At 44.0% G+C, this 19,446-nt stretch overlaps 1 pseudogene; it reads left to right on the top strand.

Annotated features, from left to right (window-relative positions):
* The first annotated feature begins 1,511 nt into the window (after positions 1 to 1,511).
* Positions 1,512 to 19,446, top strand: part of LOC109219562 — a 39,939-nt pseudogene continuing 22,004 nt past the window's right edge.

A 19,446-nucleotide genomic window follows, 5' to 3' on the forward strand; every position in this document is an offset into this window, starting at 1 on the left:
TTTCCCTTTTCTCCTAGCTTCGGCAACATAATCCCAAGGTACGACGTTGGAATTGAAGGGTGGTGTGGGTGCCAACGTCATAGTGAGAGGTGTGGCTACTTCTACTTCAAATGGAGTAGGTGTAGTTGCAGGTGCTGTCACTTTGATTTCAAATGGAGCTGATGCGGCTACCTCAACTTTGATCCGTGGCTATATCTGTACCACAATAGGAATGAGTGTGACGATAGGTTTCTTAGGGCCGTCACCTTCCCGAATAAGCCCAATTGACCCTTCAGGATCCCATTCTTCATCAGTTTCTATCACATTTACTCCTTTACCCCGATGGTCCGGAAGAGGGTTGTTGCGAACATTGGGTGTGACTTCCTTTGCTTGTATGACCTTGGTATCAATCAGTGTCTGAATCTTGTCTATCAGAGTGTGGCATTCATCAATGGTATGTCCCTTCATGCCGGAATGGTATGCACATGTTTTGTTCGGGTTGACCCACTGGGAGGAGTTTTCTGTGGCAACGGCAGGAATAGGGGTAACATATCCGGCAACCTTTAGTTTTCATATAGCTAGTCGATGGGCTCAGCAATAGGGGTGTGTTGTCTGGACGGCCTGCGACCGAAATTGGGTCTGGGTTTTTGATTGTTTGACGGGTTGGAGGTGAATGATAATAGGCGGGCTGGGTGTTATAAGTGTGGTAGGCGGTAGTGATTTGAGGATATCTGGGAGGTGAAGGTTGGTATGTTGGTGGAGGTGTTTGGTATGTGAGTGAAGATTTTGGACCTTGGGCTACAATCACTGCCCCTATTTCTTTCTAATTTGATATACCCCCTGACTGTAATGCTTTGTTCGTAGCCTGCAGTGCCTCAAAATTGGTTACCATCCCGTTGTTGATCCCTTCTTCAATTCTTTCCCCGAGTTTGATGATGTCGAAGAATTTGTGGTTTTCGATGACCATTAACCTTTCATAGTATTGTGGGTCCTAGGCCCTAACGAAGAATTTGTTCATCTGCTCTTCTTCCAATGCCGGCCTAACCTTTGCAGCTTCTGACCTCCATCGAGTAGCATACTTGAAGGAAGTTTCTGTTGGTTTCTTCATGAGGTTTTATATGTAGAAGACGTCCAGTGCATTTTCTGTATTGAACCTGAATCTATCCAAGCAATTCTCTATATTACACTTCAACTCAGATCATATAGCTGTTTAATTTGAGGATGTTACAGCTTAACAACCCAATAAAAAATATAGAATTATTGGTTACTTTTAATCCTGAACAAAACAAAAACAGAAATAATATCGGTCATAAGACTCTGGATATTAATGGTTACTAATTTAAGTTAAACCTGCATTTAAAAATGAGAATTTACCTGGACTAAGATGGAGACATGGATATACAAATATGAATAGATCGAACTATAAGTAGTCACACCTCTCTAGGAAAAGAAAAATATAACTAGCTCAAAGCAAAACAAACTTAAACTGTTAGGGTTTCGTGATGAAACTACACTCTGCAATAACAACGAGCATGTGCTGGTTAATAACAACTTTAGCCATTGCTGCTCTCTTTTCATCCCAATTAGCTTATGCCTATGATCTTGACCCTCTACATGACATATGTGTTGCAGTTAACGACTCTAAAGCTTCTGGTAAATCATCGATCCCATTTTGAAAATAATATGTTGTATATTTCGGGCATCTGTTAGCACACTCATAATTAATATGTCACGACCCAATTTAGGATTGTGACCGGCGCTTAGGAGCAAGTGCTCCCAAGTAAGCCTTATTGGTATTTTTACAGAAAATCGGACAGAGTTTCCCCTGTTTTTGGACTATCCCAAAAATTTCCCTATCTCAAATCAACAACCAAACATCCTAATATCATACCAAACAATTGACAACCTATCAATCAACCAAAACGAGTCTCCACCATTACTAATCAACCCACTAACAACCAAAAATATTAATTTATCTCCAACCTTGATAATAAAGAACGATACTCAACATAAGACTATAATAATAAAATAATACTCATGACACTAAAAGAATGACCATGGAGCGACTCTAAGAGTTCAAAGAAAAGACCATAACAATAAATAAAATTTACGCCCACGCGAACAAGTGCGAGGCTCACCAAGAACTATCAACCTGTGCGCTCTAACTAACAAAATCCTCGCCTGCGTCAACTGCTATCTCTGTAAAAAAAATTAGCGGGGAATGAGTCGCTAGCTCAGTGAGTAATATAACTCTTAACCACAACCGTTTTTATTGGGGACAAGTCAGAAAACATGCTAGTATCTCAAATAGAAAATAACATCAAAATGCCCTTTCAGAAACAATAAATAATTTTCAGTCTCATCATGCTTTTCTTGTAGTATAATACCATTAACAGTTCAGTAATAAGCTCGGTTACCACTGTATAATATCAATATTCACATTTGGGAGGTTTCAATGGACGGATCATGTAATCTGTATAACTGTGGACTTCTTCGCAAGAAGTCAAATATAACGGTAGTCCCTACTCGAGGGAAATCGGTAACGGTATGCTAGTTCTACCTTCCCACTAGCGAGGGCTATAACTGTACTCTGTAATCGGTAAATACAAGGTGAACCAGGTCTAACAAACCCGCCGTTAGATACGGGATCCTTCAAAGTCTACTCCCATTTATACTTGTCACTGTATCCGTATATACTCATAGGAAAATATATTAAAACAATATAGGGCATTTCGGTTCTTATCAGATCATATATTTCATTTCGATAACAGTAAATTCAAATAACAATAAAACAGATCTTGTGACAACGGCATTATATAAAACAACGGTAATCATCTCAAATAACTATTTCGGCATCATATCGAGTAAAAGACTTGTCCCACATGCAACTCAAATTAATCGGTAACATATTCATATTAAAAATCATGTGTAAATCATGCAAGTTATGAAAACATAAATTGCGGTAAGATTACTACTCACAGTACTCGTGTGAAATGCCAAACTCGTCACCTCGAGCGATCCGTACAACTTTCTTCAATCAATATATAGCCACATAATATCGATCTCATGTTAATTTCCTTATTTAGGCTAATTCATAGCTATTTTAGAAAACCCAATCATCGGGGTTCATGTTTGAGTCTAAATTTGTGGATTTATATTTACCCATGCTATGATAAATTTAAATTAGTCCATAAATCTTGTAAATAAAAAGGTATTTATATTTAATCATAGAACTTGTCCATAATTCTATCAATTTCAAACTATTTAGTATAATTTATTCCTCTAGATGTAGACCTATCAGTGCTTAAACCAAACCCTTATAGCCTTGTTATCTCCATAGTAATTGTATATTTCTTTTTATATAAAATAAAGTTGATATTGAATTCCTTTGTACCACATGAAATTGCATAATACAGTGAAATATTTCAACAGATGAGGAGAATAAGTTAACCTCTTGAGTCGAAGGATTCAATTTCAACCCCCAGTTCTTCTTAAAGTCTTTGTCCAAAGCTTTCTTCTTCTTCCTCTCTTTTCTTCTTCTTTCTTTCTTTCCTTCTCTGTTTTTTTTGTTTCGTATCTGACACTTCTGCTTCGCCCCCTTGCCCTAACCCTTTTAAAAACTTGGGCAGATGTATCAATTTTTAAACTTTTCCTTTTTTTTTTGTTTATTTAGTTAGTTGTTTTCTTTTTTTCTTTTTCTTTTTATTCAAACTTAAATTATTTACTAAATACCCTATATGTCCCCATTTAAAATATTGGGGGTATTACATCCTTCCCACCTTATGAAATTCGGTCCCCAAATTTAACTCAAGTACGTACCTGTAGACTGAAACAAATGGGGATACTTCGCTTGCTTATCTTTTTCTACCTCCCAAGTAGCTTCTTCAACGGTATGATTTCTCCATATAACTTTAACGAACACAATTTCTTTTGATCGTAGCTTTCTTACTTGCCTATCAACAATTGCATTCGGCTCCTCCTCGTAAGACAACTTTTCATCAAGCGGTATTGCAGGGGCTTCAATTATCTGAGATGAGTCTGATATACATTTCCTTAGCATTGAGACATGAAAAACTAGATGTATAAAGGACAACTCAGGAGGAAGTGCCAAACGATAAGCCACAGCTCCCACTCCGTCTAGTATCTCATACGGTCCTATAAACCTAGGGCTCAGCTTGCCTCTTTTCCCAAATCTCATCACACTTTTCATAGGAAAGGCTCGTAGGAATACTTTGTGTCCAATTGTGAACACTAAATCTCTTCTTCTCTTATCAGCATAAGACATTTGTCTACTTTGAGCTGTAAGCAATCTCTGTCTGATCAACTTGACTTTGTCCATAGCTTCCTGTACTAAGTCGGGTCCTAATAAGTTAGTCTCACCAACTTCAAACCATCCGATAGGAGAACGACATCTTCTACCATATAATGCTTCGCACTGTGCCATTTGAATACTGGACTGGAAGCTATTGTTGTAAGCAAATTCAGCTAAAGGTAGATAAGCGTCCCAGCTACCTCCAAACTCAAAAATGCAAGCGCTCAACATATCCTCCAAGATCTGTATAGTACGTTCATACTGCCCGCCTGTCTGTGGATGAAATGTAGTACTAAGATCTACTCGTGCACCTAATGCTTCTTGGAAAGATTTCCAAAAGCGTGAAGTGAACTGTGATCCTCTATCAGAGATGATGGATACTGGAACTCCGTGAAGTCGGACAATTTTGTTCATAAATATCTGTGCATACCTCACTCCACCATATGTAGTCTTCACTGGCAAAAAGTGTGCTGATTTTGTCAGTCGATCTATAATTACCCACACCGAATCATAACCTCTAAGGGTTCATGGTAGACCGGTGACAAAATTCATAGTAATTCTTTCCCATTTCCACTCTGGGATCTCAATTTGTTGTAGTAGTCATGCGGGTCGCTGATGCTCCCCCTTGACCTGCTGACAAGTCAAACAACTAGAAACAAAGTTAGCAACATCTTTCTTCATACTTTCCCACCAATAAAATTGCTTCAGGTCATGGTACGTTTTTCTGGATCCAGGATGTATGGTGTATTTAGAGTTGTGGGCTTCTTCAAGAATAGAATGTCTCAACCCATCTACGTCTGCTACAGATAGCCTGTCCCCCATTCGAAGCACACCATCACTTCCAACAATCATATCCTTGCTTTTACCAGCTAAGGCCTCATCTCTGTATTTGCATAATCGCTCATCCTCATATTCGGTGGCCTTAATGCGCTCAACTAGTGAAGACTTAGCCTGAGCACAAGCCAATAATGCCTCTGAATTTCCGACACTAAATCTGATACCTGTATCTTCTAGTCTCTGAATATCTTTGGCCAAAAGTCTCTTTGCAGGAGCTATATGTGCCAAACTCCCCATAGATTTTTTGCTCAATGCATCAGCCACCACATTGGCTTTTCCAGGATGATACAAAATAGAACAATCATAGTCTTTGAGTAGTTCCATCCAACGACGCTGCCAAAGATTTAGATCTCTCTGCTGAAAGATATACTTCAGACTTTTAAGGTCAGTATAAATCTCACAAGTTTCGCCGTATAGATAATGTCTCCAAATTTTTAGAGCAAATACCACTGCAGCTATCTCAAAATCATGTGTAGGATAGTTTTGCTCGTGCTTTTTCAATTGTCTCGAAGCATAGGCAATAACGCGACCATTATGCATGAGAACACATCCTAATACCACCCTCGACGCGTCACAGAACACCATAAATCCTCCGGAACCCGATGGTAAGGCTAATATTGGTGCAGTTGTCAAACATGTTTTGAGTTTCTGAAAGCTCTGCTCACATTCCTCCATCCACTGAAACTTTGCATTTTTTGGTGTTAGCTTAGTGTTTACCGTGAAAATGGTAATAACAATTAAATTTGTTGATGGAACTCTAAAAATACTTGATCTATTTTTATGCTAGTTGTTAAGCAGTTGATGCTATGTGTATGAAGTTTAAGGACGAAATGCGAGCTAAAATAGAGCTATAATCGAACCGATGAGTTAGCTATTCAGGGCCTCGAGCTGGTTGGTTTGGGGCCTCGAGGTCGATTCCCGGGCTCGAGCTCGAGCTATTAGGGGAAGTCGGGGAAGGGCTAACAGTCATGATATAATTAAAGGAGGCTCTTTATGGCCAATGATAAGCAATAAAGATAAGCAATAAATGAAGAACAAGTATAAAGATAGTAAATAAGAGCAACAATATCGAGAGAGTATGTTAGAGAGAAAAGAGAGAGAGTTATCATATATTTCGTGTAGACTAGTTGGAGCAACATCCGTTCCTTACAAAATGGTAAGAATCCCCTTTACATAGAAGGGGAAGCCTTATATGGTACGATATACATTAAGTGTAAAGATATGGGGACGGGACAGCCAGATGTGACACCCTGATTCGAGTTCAGAGTAGGCCGGCTAGGCTTTGTCAAACTTAGCCGTGTGTCTTGGGAACTCCCCATTTCTACTCTAGCCTCGGCTGATATTCTCTTCAGGCCGGGTGTCGACGAGCTCCGAGGAAGGAGACTCGAGCGCATCTTAGTAGCCTCGAGGCTTCGAGGTGATCTTCCGAGACACCTTAATGACGGGAAAACGGACCCTTCGATTATGCCGCATACAGATAGTCTCCGCATTTCCTAGAACGAAGCGATAGGAAATGATCTTGATGCCCGAATCTTAGGGCTTCCCACGATGATTTCGTGCTGATGGTGCTAACTAATGATGCCAACCTTCATAATAACTAGGGAATCCCCAGAGACTTGTTTTTTCAGCGTCATTCAGTATGTTGTCGATCTCAATCTTCAAGTTCATAATACCGCCGTCGAATCGTTTTTCAATGGCGCATTGATTGCGCCTGCCGATCCGTCTTTCAAAGGAATTGATGGTCATGTTATCACCCCCTATAAATGGGGGCATTCTGGCACTATCTCTTCATCTAAGTGTCTTTTTCCATTCATTCATCTGTTTCTCCCACTATGTTCCTTCATTGCTGACCACTATGTTCGGGTCCATGACTCCAAGGTTGCATGGCATCATTTTCATCAGTTGCGTAATGGCCTTCTGCCCGAACTTCTCCATGTCGAACGAGATTATACCGTCTCGATGCTGCTGTTGTTGTTATTGGCTCGGAATGTTGATACATGGGGTGCCTTCTTCCTCTGACTTAGAAAGTCATTTGGACTATACACCGCTGCTCACGAGGGGGCTCGTATTATACACCGCTGCTCACCTTCATTCCCCGGCCCGGCGTAGCGCTCCGCCCCTGGCTGGTAGCTTGCACGGCCCAATGTCCCAAGCGAGGCCGACGTTCGCCAAGTCTGTTATTGGTCTGAGGTTCTCTTGGCCGATGAGGGTCCTCGATCTTCGGCGGGCTATGGCATTTTTTCATCCCTTCCTGCTCCTCCTACTTTCTTCTTCGTCTTCTCCTCTGAAGTGCTACTTTGAGGGACTGGGACGAGATCATTGAGGGTGTACATCCAAGGAGATAGTTCTCGAAGACGTTGCTACCGGAGATAAACCCTCGAGGGCAGATTGGACCCTTAGGCTTTCACTATACGCATACCCTTTCACTTCTTTGTTTCTGTGTAAGGACCCCTTGTGGGCTTTTGTAACCATACGTAAGGACCCCCGCGGACCGTTGTAAGCAAATTCTTATGAATATAAAGACACTTTCTTGATTTTTGTATTTGGTGCTTGCCATTTTCTTTAATATTTGTGGAGACTCTGAATGTATGCCTCTGCTGACCATTGTCGATATCTAACTCGTGTGTGAGTATTAATTCTGGCTTTTGGTTGACAAAAAACGGCATCTCCGTTGTTCCCTAGACCGGGCTTGAATTGGTCCGATAGACTCGGGCCGTCGTGACCTTCACTTTGGGTCACGTGAAAATAATACCTCGAGCTTTGAAACCTTTGAGGACAGTCTCTGAGTGAGGGTTAGCTTTGGGCACATGGAAACTTATTTTGAGTTTGATGTAGCTAATCTTTTAAGGCGTTGTAGATAGGTCCCGGATGAGGGGTTGCCCAGATTTAGGCAATGTCCTGGGGTTGAGCCTTTATGGGCGGAGCTCGAAGTGCTTGTTCCTCTTCTTGAAAGGGCCCTTCGAGATCGGATATCATCTTGAGACTGGAGTTGGTACCGCTGGCTTCTTAAAGCCTAACTTCTTTTGATGGAGATCCTCGAGGTCGGGTAGCACCTCGGGACTTGTGTCGAAGTCATTGGCCTCCCGGTGCCTAACTTGGGTAGGCAGACCGTTGCTGTTTCCCCACATATATATAGGGTTGCTTCCATTGTTTTAGGGTTATCCTTACTTTAGATAGTTATCCCCCTGTTTCAGCGTGAGCCCCTCATTGTCTCCAGCGCCAAAGTATTTGTGCGGATTCCTGCTTCAGTTCCTCTAGTCTTGCCGTAGCCATGACCTTTACCTCGGGGCCTGTTCGGCAGAGAGGGGAGAGTCCCGCTTCCGATGCTCGGGATCATAAAAGAGTCTTCTTTGAAGATTATTTCTTTGATAGGAGAGGGGCACCTTGAGTTGGTGAGGAGAGACTGCGAATGGGGGGAGAGAGTGGTGTTACAGACTCTTTCCCCGGATGAAGGCATCTCGGATCATGTTGATGGATTCCTGAACGTGTATACGTATCCTTTTATACTGGGACCTCTCGACAGGGTTGTGCTCGACTTCTTTTTGAAGTATCGGGTTACCTTGGCGCAGATACACCCATCGTTTTAGCGAGTAGTGTTGATGATGAGGTTTTTTGCGAAGAAGACGGGGCTTGAATTCACGCTCAGCCATCTCGTCAGGCTCTGGCTCTTTCACACCGGGGTCGATTCTTCTAGGGCTGAGGAGGCTAGACCAAAAGATGTGTGGTCGGCCTTCGATGAAGTCCGCCAGCTGCCCTTTGTGGTGAGTTTCGACATAGGCCTTCCGAATTCCGCGTCTTCCCTTCCTTATCGAGTTTTTCTTTTGCATGCCTTTGACAGGCTTAGGTTTAAGCTACTCTGTCGAGGAGCCAGGCTCCGAAAATCTCTGGATAAGGATAGATCCCTTAGACTCCTTTGTGAGAAAAAGGGAGTCGAGCTGGCACACTGGCGACATGAGGCGTACCGGAGCTCGGGTTATGAGAGCTATTTGATGGAGCAGGTAACTTTCCGTCCCGGGAGAGTATGTGTTCTGCCTTTTGGCTTCTGAGGCTAACACTTGTTTATTCCAGTTGCAGAAAAAGATGGAGACCCTGGAACATCTTCGGGATGAAGCTGACCGTGTCATGAATGACTGTGACGAGCTAAGAGCTCGGGCGGAGGTTCTGGCTTCAGAGGAGAAGAACGCCCTGGCTAAAGTCCCTGTCTTCGAGGTTCAACTCCGTTTAGCTCGTGATAATGCTTTGGTTCAAGCGGATATGATCACGAAGCTCGAATACGAGCTTTTGAAGGTTAGGGCTGAGATCGTTGGTGCCCGGACTGGAGCAGTACTGAGCCAAACTAAGGCTGATCAGGAGATGGCGATTTATTTGAAGGACGCTACCGATGCTCAAGCCGAGTTGAAGAGGGTCCTCGATCGTGAAGAGAGGATCAAAGAATATGCTCGTTGCAAGTCTCGAAGAAAGATTTTTTAGGAGATCCGCGCCAGGGGTATTGTCCTCTCGGAAGAGTTGGCGCGAGCGAGGGCGGACGAGCGTGATGCTCGGTTACTCCTGTCCGACACCGAGGAGAGTGAAGATGAGGCTGGTAGGCCATAGTTCCCAGGACTAGGTCGTAGATTTTGCCATTTTGTACGTAGCATTTCCAGAGCATGTTTTTAGATGGAGAATGTGCTTTTTTGCGTATGTGTATAAAAGAAAACCTTGTGGCTTTACTTCTTCTGTACCCTTTTCTTTCTCGCATCGGGCCAGGTGGACTGGTCTCAGAGTTGCTGGGAATCCTTAGATTCGTGATGTGGCCCTAGGGCTCATTAGGCTGGTCCGGGGCTCTTACGCTTAGTGTCGAAGCGACCTTTTAATGTAGGCTTTATTTTCCTCTCGTTAAAGACTTTTGAAATGATTTTTCCTGACCCGTCTTCGGTTTGGGAAGAATCTCGATTTCAAGTCATTTGCGGTGATGTTCGAGCACCTCGGAAGGTTTGGCTCGTAGGTTGAGTAGCTCGAAGCCTTGTAATTTGGAGCTGACATGGTCGAAGCTCTTTTGCCTGTCGAGGGTAGCCTGTTTAACCGGTTCTTTTCAAATTAGATTCGAAGTAATGGCCTATGATTTTGTAGCGACGGTCGGGCGTCCCCGAATCGCGCGTTAGTTTGGCTGGTACAGCCGTATGACCGTAGTCATTCGTGTTTGGCCGGAGCCATTTTTGTTCCCGAGTGTAGTAGTTTAGGCGTCTATATCGAGGGTATGCCCTTTCAGGAATCTTACAAATACGATATATAGCCTAAACTTTGGGATCGAGTTTATGCCTGTAGTAAGGTCTTACAAATTTTTCATGCCTTTGAGGTCTTACAGTTTGTTGATACTTGGTACAAGTATGATTCATGCCTTGCTTGAGGTCTTACAGTTTGTTGATACTTGGTACTAGTATGATTCATGCCTTGTTTGAGGTCTCACAGTTTTATTGTTGCCTTATGTAGGTCTTATGAGACCCAGTCTGCCCACTTGGGGTCTTATGGCATCGGGTTTTTTACTGAATGGTGATTGGCGACAGTCTCCGAGTCATCGAGTTCGTTTTGGCTCGATAGCCGCTACTCGTGAGCTCGGAATTACCTCATTGAAGGCTTGCGATTTTGGAGATTCCGACCCTGAGGTCACGCATTTTCTAAGCTTCTGATGCCAGTCTCCGAGTGTTCGGGACATTTTTCTCTTTTGGAGATGTTTCGTGATTTTCGTGCTGCCTTGTTGAGAGCTTACGAGTTTGGAGCTTCGACCCTGAGGTCATGTGGGTGCCGAATTATCGATGCCAGTCTCCGAGTATTCGCGACGCTTTTGATGAAGGAATCGTTTTGGCGAAAATGCTGGGTTTTCATTAGAGCATGTGATACGCTGGCAAAGGTATACCTTGATTGTTCGGCACTACTACATGTGTCTCCACCATCGGGGGCTCGGCTGTGCGGACACGGTTCATTCGACCGTTTGGTCCGGTACATCATTTTCCCATTGGGACCCTATTTGGTATTTCTTGGCTCTTCCGAGTGGATGATCTTCCGAGAGGATGTCCTTCGGCGCTCGGGATTGATAGCAAAAAAAGCCTTGAAGACTTGTTGGATCCCCTTTTGGTAGCATATAGGTGTTGCCTCATTAAAAACCTTGCCGGCAAAACCCTCTTCGGGACAAAAGCTTTGTCGAAGGAAAAGAGTGCAACGGATGCTCTTAAAACCTTAAGGTCTTCGGGCTGGGTTAGCACTTTTGACTGCTTTGATCGGGTGCCTGCATAAGGGTTAGTATATGGTATAAAATGAAAAGGGAGGTGGTTATACCTTATCCTGGGATGCGCTGGCAATACTCCGAGGTCTGGTATGTCCCTGTTGTTTGCAATGAGGGCACGGTACGGTCCTCCGCTATGTCTAATCGGGCTTAGCTGAAGATGTAGTTCGATTGCCCTTTCGCTCTTTCGAGAGTGGAGATATTGGTATAGGTGCCATGTCGTGCACCGCGAACATTTCCCTTGCCGCATGCTGTTCCCCGTGGACGGTTTTAATCCCGCCTTTTATTGGGAATTTCATCATTTGGTGGAGGGTGGATGGTACTACTCTCATGCAATGTATCCAAGGTCATCCGAACAAGGTGTTGTGCCTCATGTCTCCTTCGATGACATGGAATTTGACATTTTGGGTCGTGCCGGCCATGCTGACTGGGGGAGTGATCTCTCCTTTCGTTGTTTCACTTGCCATGTTGAATCCGTTAAGGACTCGAGTGGCGGGCACGATTTGGTCTAGCAGCCCGAGCTGCTCTATTACCTTCGACCTGATGATGTTGGCCGAGCTACCTGGATCCACGAGTACACGTTTTATTTGAAATGTATTTACGAGGAAAGAGATTACCAGTGCATCGTTATCAGGTTGGGACAAGGTCTCGAAGTCCTCCTCGCTGAATGTGAGGGCATCTTCGGGTACGTATCCCCGGGTTCGCTTTTCTCTGGTGATGGATATTTTTGTCCTTCTCATCACGGGTTCTTGGGGAGCGTTGAAGCCCCCTAATATCATGTGGATAACACGTCGTGGATCGTTTGCTTCGTTCTTCTTGGCCGCCTCTCTTTCTCGGAACTGATTTTTGGCTCGGTCGCTCAACAATTCTCTAAGATGACCTTTATTGAGTAGCTTGGCTACTTTCTCTCGGAGCTGGTGACAATCCTCGGTCCTGTGGCCATGCATGTTGTGGAATTCACACACCAAGTTATGATTTCTTTGGGAAGGATTCGATTGCATAGGCTTGGGTCATCTGGTATCCTTGATTTTGCCGATGGCGAATACGATGTCTGAAACATCAACGTTGAAGTTGTATTCTGTTAGGTGTGGTGCCCCTGTTGGCCCCGTGTTTCTATCGAATACGGTTCTGTTAATGAGTCCCCGAGGATTCTGCCCTCGGTTAATCAATCGGTCGTTGCGAGGCGGGTTGCGTCTTGGGGCGTTTCTCCTGTCTTTGGTGTATGGCTGATACATTTCTCTGTTCGGTTTTGGCTCCTTTGCTAAGAGCCTGCTTGGGTATAGTGAGCCTGAAGGGGCTCCCAATTGATCATCCTCGACCCTGATCTTTGACTGATATCGGTTGTGGACGTCCGACCAGGTTACGGCAGGATACTCGATCAAATTCTCTTTCAGCTACCTCGAGGCCACTGAGCTCCGCTCGTTCAGGCCCTGAGTGAAGACCTGCACCGCCCAATCGTCGGAGACCGGGGGTAGTTCCATTCGTTTCGTTTGGAAGCGAGATACGAATTCTTACAGCATTTCATTCCCCCTCTGCTTGATCTTGAATACGTCAGACTTCCTTGTCGCTACCTTGATGGCACCGGTGTGTGCCTTTATGATGGAGTCAGCCAGCATGGCGAATGAGTCTATGGAGTTGGGAGCTAGGTTATGGTACTACATCATGGCCCCCTTCGAGAGCGTTTCCGCGAACTTCTTCAGCAAGACGGACTCGATCTCGTCGTCTTTTATGTCGTTGCCCTTTACCGCGCACGCGTAGGCGGTAACATGCTCGTTGGGGTCTGAGGTCTCGTTGTATTTTGGGAGTACCGGCATTCTGAACTTCTTTGGAATGGGTTTCGGAGCCGCTTCCTTTTGGAACGGCCGCTGCATGAACTTCCTCGAGTCTACGCCTTTCCGAACCAGGGGCGCACCCGGGATTTTGTCAACCCTGGAGTTGTAAGTTTCGACCTTCTCGTCATTGGCTGCTATCATTTTCTCGCCTGACTCGATCCTTCTGGTATGATCCTCGAGCATTTTTACGATTGTAGGGTCGGCTATCGAACCATTATTGCTCAATATCTCCGGTACCTGCTCGGCTGGGGGAGTTGTTCCTGGTGCTATGGTGCTGGGAGTTTTTGGGTGGCTTTGCAGCTAAGCGATAGCCAGCTGTTGTGCCTACAACATTTCAAAAATAACATGAAGGCTACTTCCCGTTCTTCCCGAGCTGAGGTTTTTCGGGCTTCCTGTTGGTCGCCTTGTTGTATGCTCCTGTCGGTGCGTGAGGTTTCGTCGATCTACTGTGCGTCGCGCGAGCCCGCGTCTACTGGAATCGGTCCAGGTGCGTTCTCGGGGTTCCGTGGTGGCGTACCAACAATTGGAACAGCCGCACCGTTTTCTCCGTGATTTTTGATGTCGTCGTTCTCAACTCTTTTTACTGAGCCAAACATATTAACCTAAAATCGAAGATCTTGGACAAGAAAAAGTGTGAAAGATAACTTGCATTGTGTAACAAAACCAGCAAGAAAATAATCACTATTATTTTTAGCCCAACGGTGGGCGCCAAACTGTTTACCGTGAAAATGGTAATAACAATTAAATTTGTTGATGGGACTCTAAAAATACGTGATCTATTTTTATGCTAGTTGTTAAGCAGTTGATGCTATGTGTATGAAGTTTAAGGACGAAATGCGAGATAAAATAGAGCTATAATCGAACCGATGAGTTAGCTATTCAGGGCCTCGAGCTGGTTGGTTTGGGGCCTCGAGGTCGATTCCTAGGCTCGGGCTCGAGCTATTAGGGGCAGTCGGGGAAGGGATAACAGTCATGATATAATTAAAGGAGGCTCTTTATGGCCAGTGATAAGCAATAAATGAAGAACAAGTATGAAGATAGTAAATAAGAGCAACAATATCGAGAGAGTATGTTAGAGAGAAAAGAGAGAGAGTTATCATGTATTTCGTGTAGAATAGTTGGAGCAACATCCGTTCCTTACAAAATGGTAAGAATCCCCTTTATATAGAAGGGGAAACCTTATATGGTACGATATACATTAATTGTAAAGATATGGGGACGGGACAGCTAGATGTGACACCCTGATTTGAGTTCAGAGTAGGCCGGCTAGGCTTTGTCAAACTTAGCCGTGTGTCTTGGGAACTCCCCATTTTTACTCTAGCCTCGGCCGATATTCTCTTCAGGCCGGGTGTCGACGAGCTCTGAGAAAGGAGACTCGAGCGCATCTTAGTAGCCTCGAGGCTTCGAGGTGATCTTCCGAGACGCCTTAATGACGGGAAATCGGACCCTTCGATTCTGCCGCATACACTTAGTTAGTGGCGCTGCTATTCTGGAGAAATCCTGTACAAAATGCCTGTAATAGCCTGCTAAGCCTATAAAGCTGTGAATCACTATAGGAGAAGTAGGCCTGGGCCATTTCTGCACAGCTTCTGTCTTCTTAGGATCTACCATAATTCCATCTTTGGATACAACATGCCCAAAAAATGATACCGAGTCTAGCCAAAATTCACACTTCGAGAACTTAGTATAAAGCCGATGTTCTCGCAATGTCTGCGACATAGTCCTGAGATGATCCTCGTGTTCTCTTTGGCTACGAGGATATATCAGGATATCATCAATAAATACTATTACAAATCTATCCAGAAACGTGTCACGACCCAAAATCCACTAAGGGTCGTGGTGGCGCCGGACACCTCTATCAGGCCAGCCAACTAGATTATCAATTAATTCCTCTTTTAATACTTTTGAAAATCTAAGGTTTTTCCTTCCATTTTTATAAATAAATATTCACTACTTGAATTCAAATTTAAATAATAACAATTAGTACAAATCCGTTGAAACCCATCCCAGAAACCCGGTGTCACAAGTACATGAGCAACTATCGATAAGGAAAGTAAAATACAACATCTGTCCGAAATACAGTGGATAGGGAATAAATAATAAAATGTTGAAAGGAACTACACTGGCTGCGGGTCGTCTCGAACAATGCAGCTCACCTAGTCCCAGAGTCGTCTGTGCTGCTACGCCCAATAGGCTGCTAGAGGTATATATACCTGTGCAACAAAAATGCACAGAAGTGTAGTATGAGTACGTAATCAACGTGTACTCAGTGAGTATCCCGCCTAATCCCAAAGGGGTAGAGACGAGATGGCCAACTCCGACACTCACTAGAGGTCAATTAGCAATATTCTATAAGTGCGAGGAAAATCATGGATTTGTATAGAAGTTCTGATTGTGAAGCCAGAAAAACAGGTAAACACCTTCAACAATAAATCCAGGGCTTCTAAAGTTTTTTCTTTATTATCTTATCAGTTTATATCAAGCCACGTAGGGCTAATTCCACATTTACAATTTTCAAGTAACAGATAAACACGCACAAATCATGCCGAGGTCGACGGCCCGCTCCAACAGAAATGTAAATTGTGCACTGCCGAGGGTCGAGCGGCACGAACCATAGATGCATCTATTCTCACCGAGGCGTTCGGCCCGTTCCATAAATAAACACATATCCTGCTCGCGAATCATCCATGCGACGCAGGCACACATAAAATACATGCTCAATCAGTCAAATAAGAACTTATCGGGGAATATTTATTCAAATAAAACCAATTCTCCTTTAATAATTTAAGAAATGAAGTTTGATCCTTTTAGAAATTTACTTACTTATTCGATGTGAGTTAAACAATTCGAGCTACCAATGGGTTCACAATTAATCCACGCGCAACATGCTTTTGGGTCCTAACTACCCGGACAATAGCATAATAGTAGCTACGCACGAACTCTTGTCACCTCGTGCGTACGTAGCCCCCACAAATAGGAGCACATAATCAATTACGTCACCTATGGGTAAATTCCCCCTCACAAGATTAGAAAGGAGACTCACCTCGCTCCGAAGACTCAAAACCGGCATTCTACATTCTTCCGAGGGCTCCAATTGATGCACCACGCTCCAAGACAAGCCAATGGTTACGCAAATCCATTAATATATGCTCAAATATTCATTACAACTAATTTATAGCAATTCCTAACCCCGATTGGAAAGTTGACCAAAACGCCTTCGGGCCCACGTGCCCGGAATCCAAAACTTTTCGAAGATAAAGTTTACCCATAACCTTAGGAACTCGAATATATAATTTTCTCTTAATTCCATACTCAAAATCGTAATCAAAATCCAAGATTTCTAATTTCCTAGGTTTTCAACCAAAACCCCAAATTTACACTAATCTTCATACTTAAATCCATACATGATTGATATATTTAACACAAAAGTGATGGGGATAACTTACCTTGACATTGACGATGAAAATCCCCTCTTTGAAGCTCTCCAAAATCGCCCCAAGCCATGAGAAATATGAGAGAAATGGCCAATCCCCGACTTTAAATTAACCTCCTGCCTCCAAGGATTTCCGCTTCTGCGGAAAAAATCCCGCTTCCGCGGTCCCGCTTTTGCTGAAAATATTCCGCTTCTGCGGTCCCTGGGCTCAAGCCCATTTTCGCTTCTGCGATAAGCCAACCGCTTCTGCGGTTCCGCATCAGCGGATCAAGGGCCGCTTCTGCGGTCCTGGCTGCCCTCGCCCTCGTCCGCTTCTGCGGCTTCTTCTTCGCTTCTGCGGGGCCGCTTCTGCCGTCCCATTTCCGCAGAAGCGGAAATACCAGATACCAGCTGCCTCAGCACTTCTTCAATCTCCGGATTCGATCCGTTAGCCACCCGGAATCCACCCGAGGCCCCCGGGACCCCAACCAATCATACCAACCAGTCCCAAAACACATTACGGACTTGCTCGAGGCCTCAAATCATAACAAACAACGCTAAAACCATGAATTACACCCCGATTCAAGCTTTATGAACTTTGAACTTTCCAACTTCTATTTCTGATGTTTAAACCTTTCAAATCACGTCCGATTGACCTCGAATTTTGCGCACAAGTCATATTCGATATTACGGACCTACTCCAACTTTCGGAATCGGAATCCGACCCCAATATCAAAAAGTCAAACTCTCGGTCAAACTTCTTAAAAACCTTCAAATTCTAACTTTAGCCAAATTGCTCCAAAAGGGCCTAAGGACCTCCGAATTCACTTCCGATCGTGCTCCCAACTCCAGAATAACCATACGGAGCTATTCCCAGACTCGGAATCCCAAACGGACATCGATAACACTGAAATCCACTTCAAGCCAAACTTAAGAAATTTCTTCCAAAAATGCTAACTTCCATAATAGGCGCCAAAATGCTCCCGGGTTATCCAAAACCCAATCCGGGCATACGCCCAAGTCTGAAATCATCATACGAACCTGCTGGAACCTTCAGATCCCGATTCCGAGGTCGTTTACTTAAAAATCCAATCCTAGTTCATTCTTTCAACTTTAAGCTTCCGAAATGAGGATACTCTTCCCAAATCAACTCCGAACTTCCCGAAATTCAATTCCAACCACGCGTACAAGTCATAATACCGGAAATGGAGCTGTTCATGGTCTCCGACTGCTGAACGGACCGCTAGGACTCAAAACGACCGGTCTGGTCGTTACATTCTCTCCCACTTAAACAAACGTTCGTCCTCGAACGTGCTGAGAACTATGTTGGAGTAGTCTGAAATCACTGTTTAACTTCTCATGCACCTTCCCGTGCTACCACAACTCAATTGGGTACATCAGCTAGATCAATTCTGAAGATATTCCCTTTTATTCGAGCAAATAAGCCTCAGAGCCCAATTCCAACATCCGGAATTCTATGCCCGACCTGTTTCCAACATACGATCACCATATCAATCACTATACGCTGTACTCAAACATGACTGCATAACTCTGCTGAATTCACACTTTGCATCACTTTACTCATAGGACCACAATAACATTTCTGTTTGAATTAATCGAAATTCCACGAATCCGATGCTCCCATCGCACCTCATGACCTACATAGGTCTTACTCTAACTATTACAATACCGCCACGACGGATGAGATGCTGAAATTCATAATCAACTGCCGAGTCAACCAACCATCGAGTCTATACTTCTGACAAGAACTTTACCCCATTCTGAACCAAATAATGACCTTCGCTCCTTAATATACTTCATATAATCAGATTGCACTGATCCTAAATCCCGCAGTCTCATCTTACCCAGTACGAACTGCTCGGCAATAAGCCACTCCGAATGCGATCACAAGTCTCATATGACGCCACAATGTGCCAATAGGCTACCAATCCGAACACAACACAAACAGGAAATCGAACTCTGGAAGGAATTACCTAACTCCCGTACTACTACGGACTTTACTTAGAAAATAGGAAGCAGGACATACAAAATTAGCATATAGAGAACTACACTCATCATCACACTATTGCGGCATGCAACCCGATCCACACAACATAACTATGGCGGCGTGCCATCCGATCATCACAATATAACCATGGCGGCGTGCCACCCGATCCTCACAATAAAACCATGGCGGCGTGCCACCCGATCCACACGTAGACTCACATAAGGAGATACACATCGAGCTAATTTGCTCATTGCGATAAAATACCGAATCTAGGTCACAAGCACGCTAAGTGCATAATGCCATCCTTGAGGGGACATATAGCGCGATAAGCTACAAAACTCGAGCACAACTGAGGTGCGATATACAGTCTGAATCTCAAGAGCCATCTTGCTCATAATACGTCATTGCCACACGGAACCTCAACACATAAAATTTACCAAGCCGTCTCACAACTCATACGGCGCATTACATCATTACTTGGAATAGCTGATGACAAAATAACACCCCGACTATTCCTCCGTAGGGAACGCTCGCGGAAGCGAACACACTGGCCCGATATAAAGCCCTGTTCACATATAAATCAATCAACCGATCTCAGCCGATTTCTGATTGCACCAACTTGGCCAATGACCTTTCAAAGGTCCGTAGCAACCCCCTTTTGCCTCATATCACGTAAGAATAACCATCATAACCGGAGCAACCTCCTCAGTTCATAACCCAATATACAAAGTTCCCTCCAGGCATAAATTGTCAATTTAACGATATCATCACAATTCTTCATACTTGGTCTATATCTTTAATCAATCA

Source organism: Nicotiana attenuata, unplaced genomic scaffold, assembly GCF_001879085.1.
Source record: "Nicotiana attenuata strain UT unplaced genomic scaffold, NIATTr2, whole genome shotgun sequence".
Taxonomy (NCBI): domain Eukaryota; kingdom Viridiplantae; phylum Streptophyta; class Magnoliopsida; order Solanales; family Solanaceae; genus Nicotiana; species Nicotiana attenuata.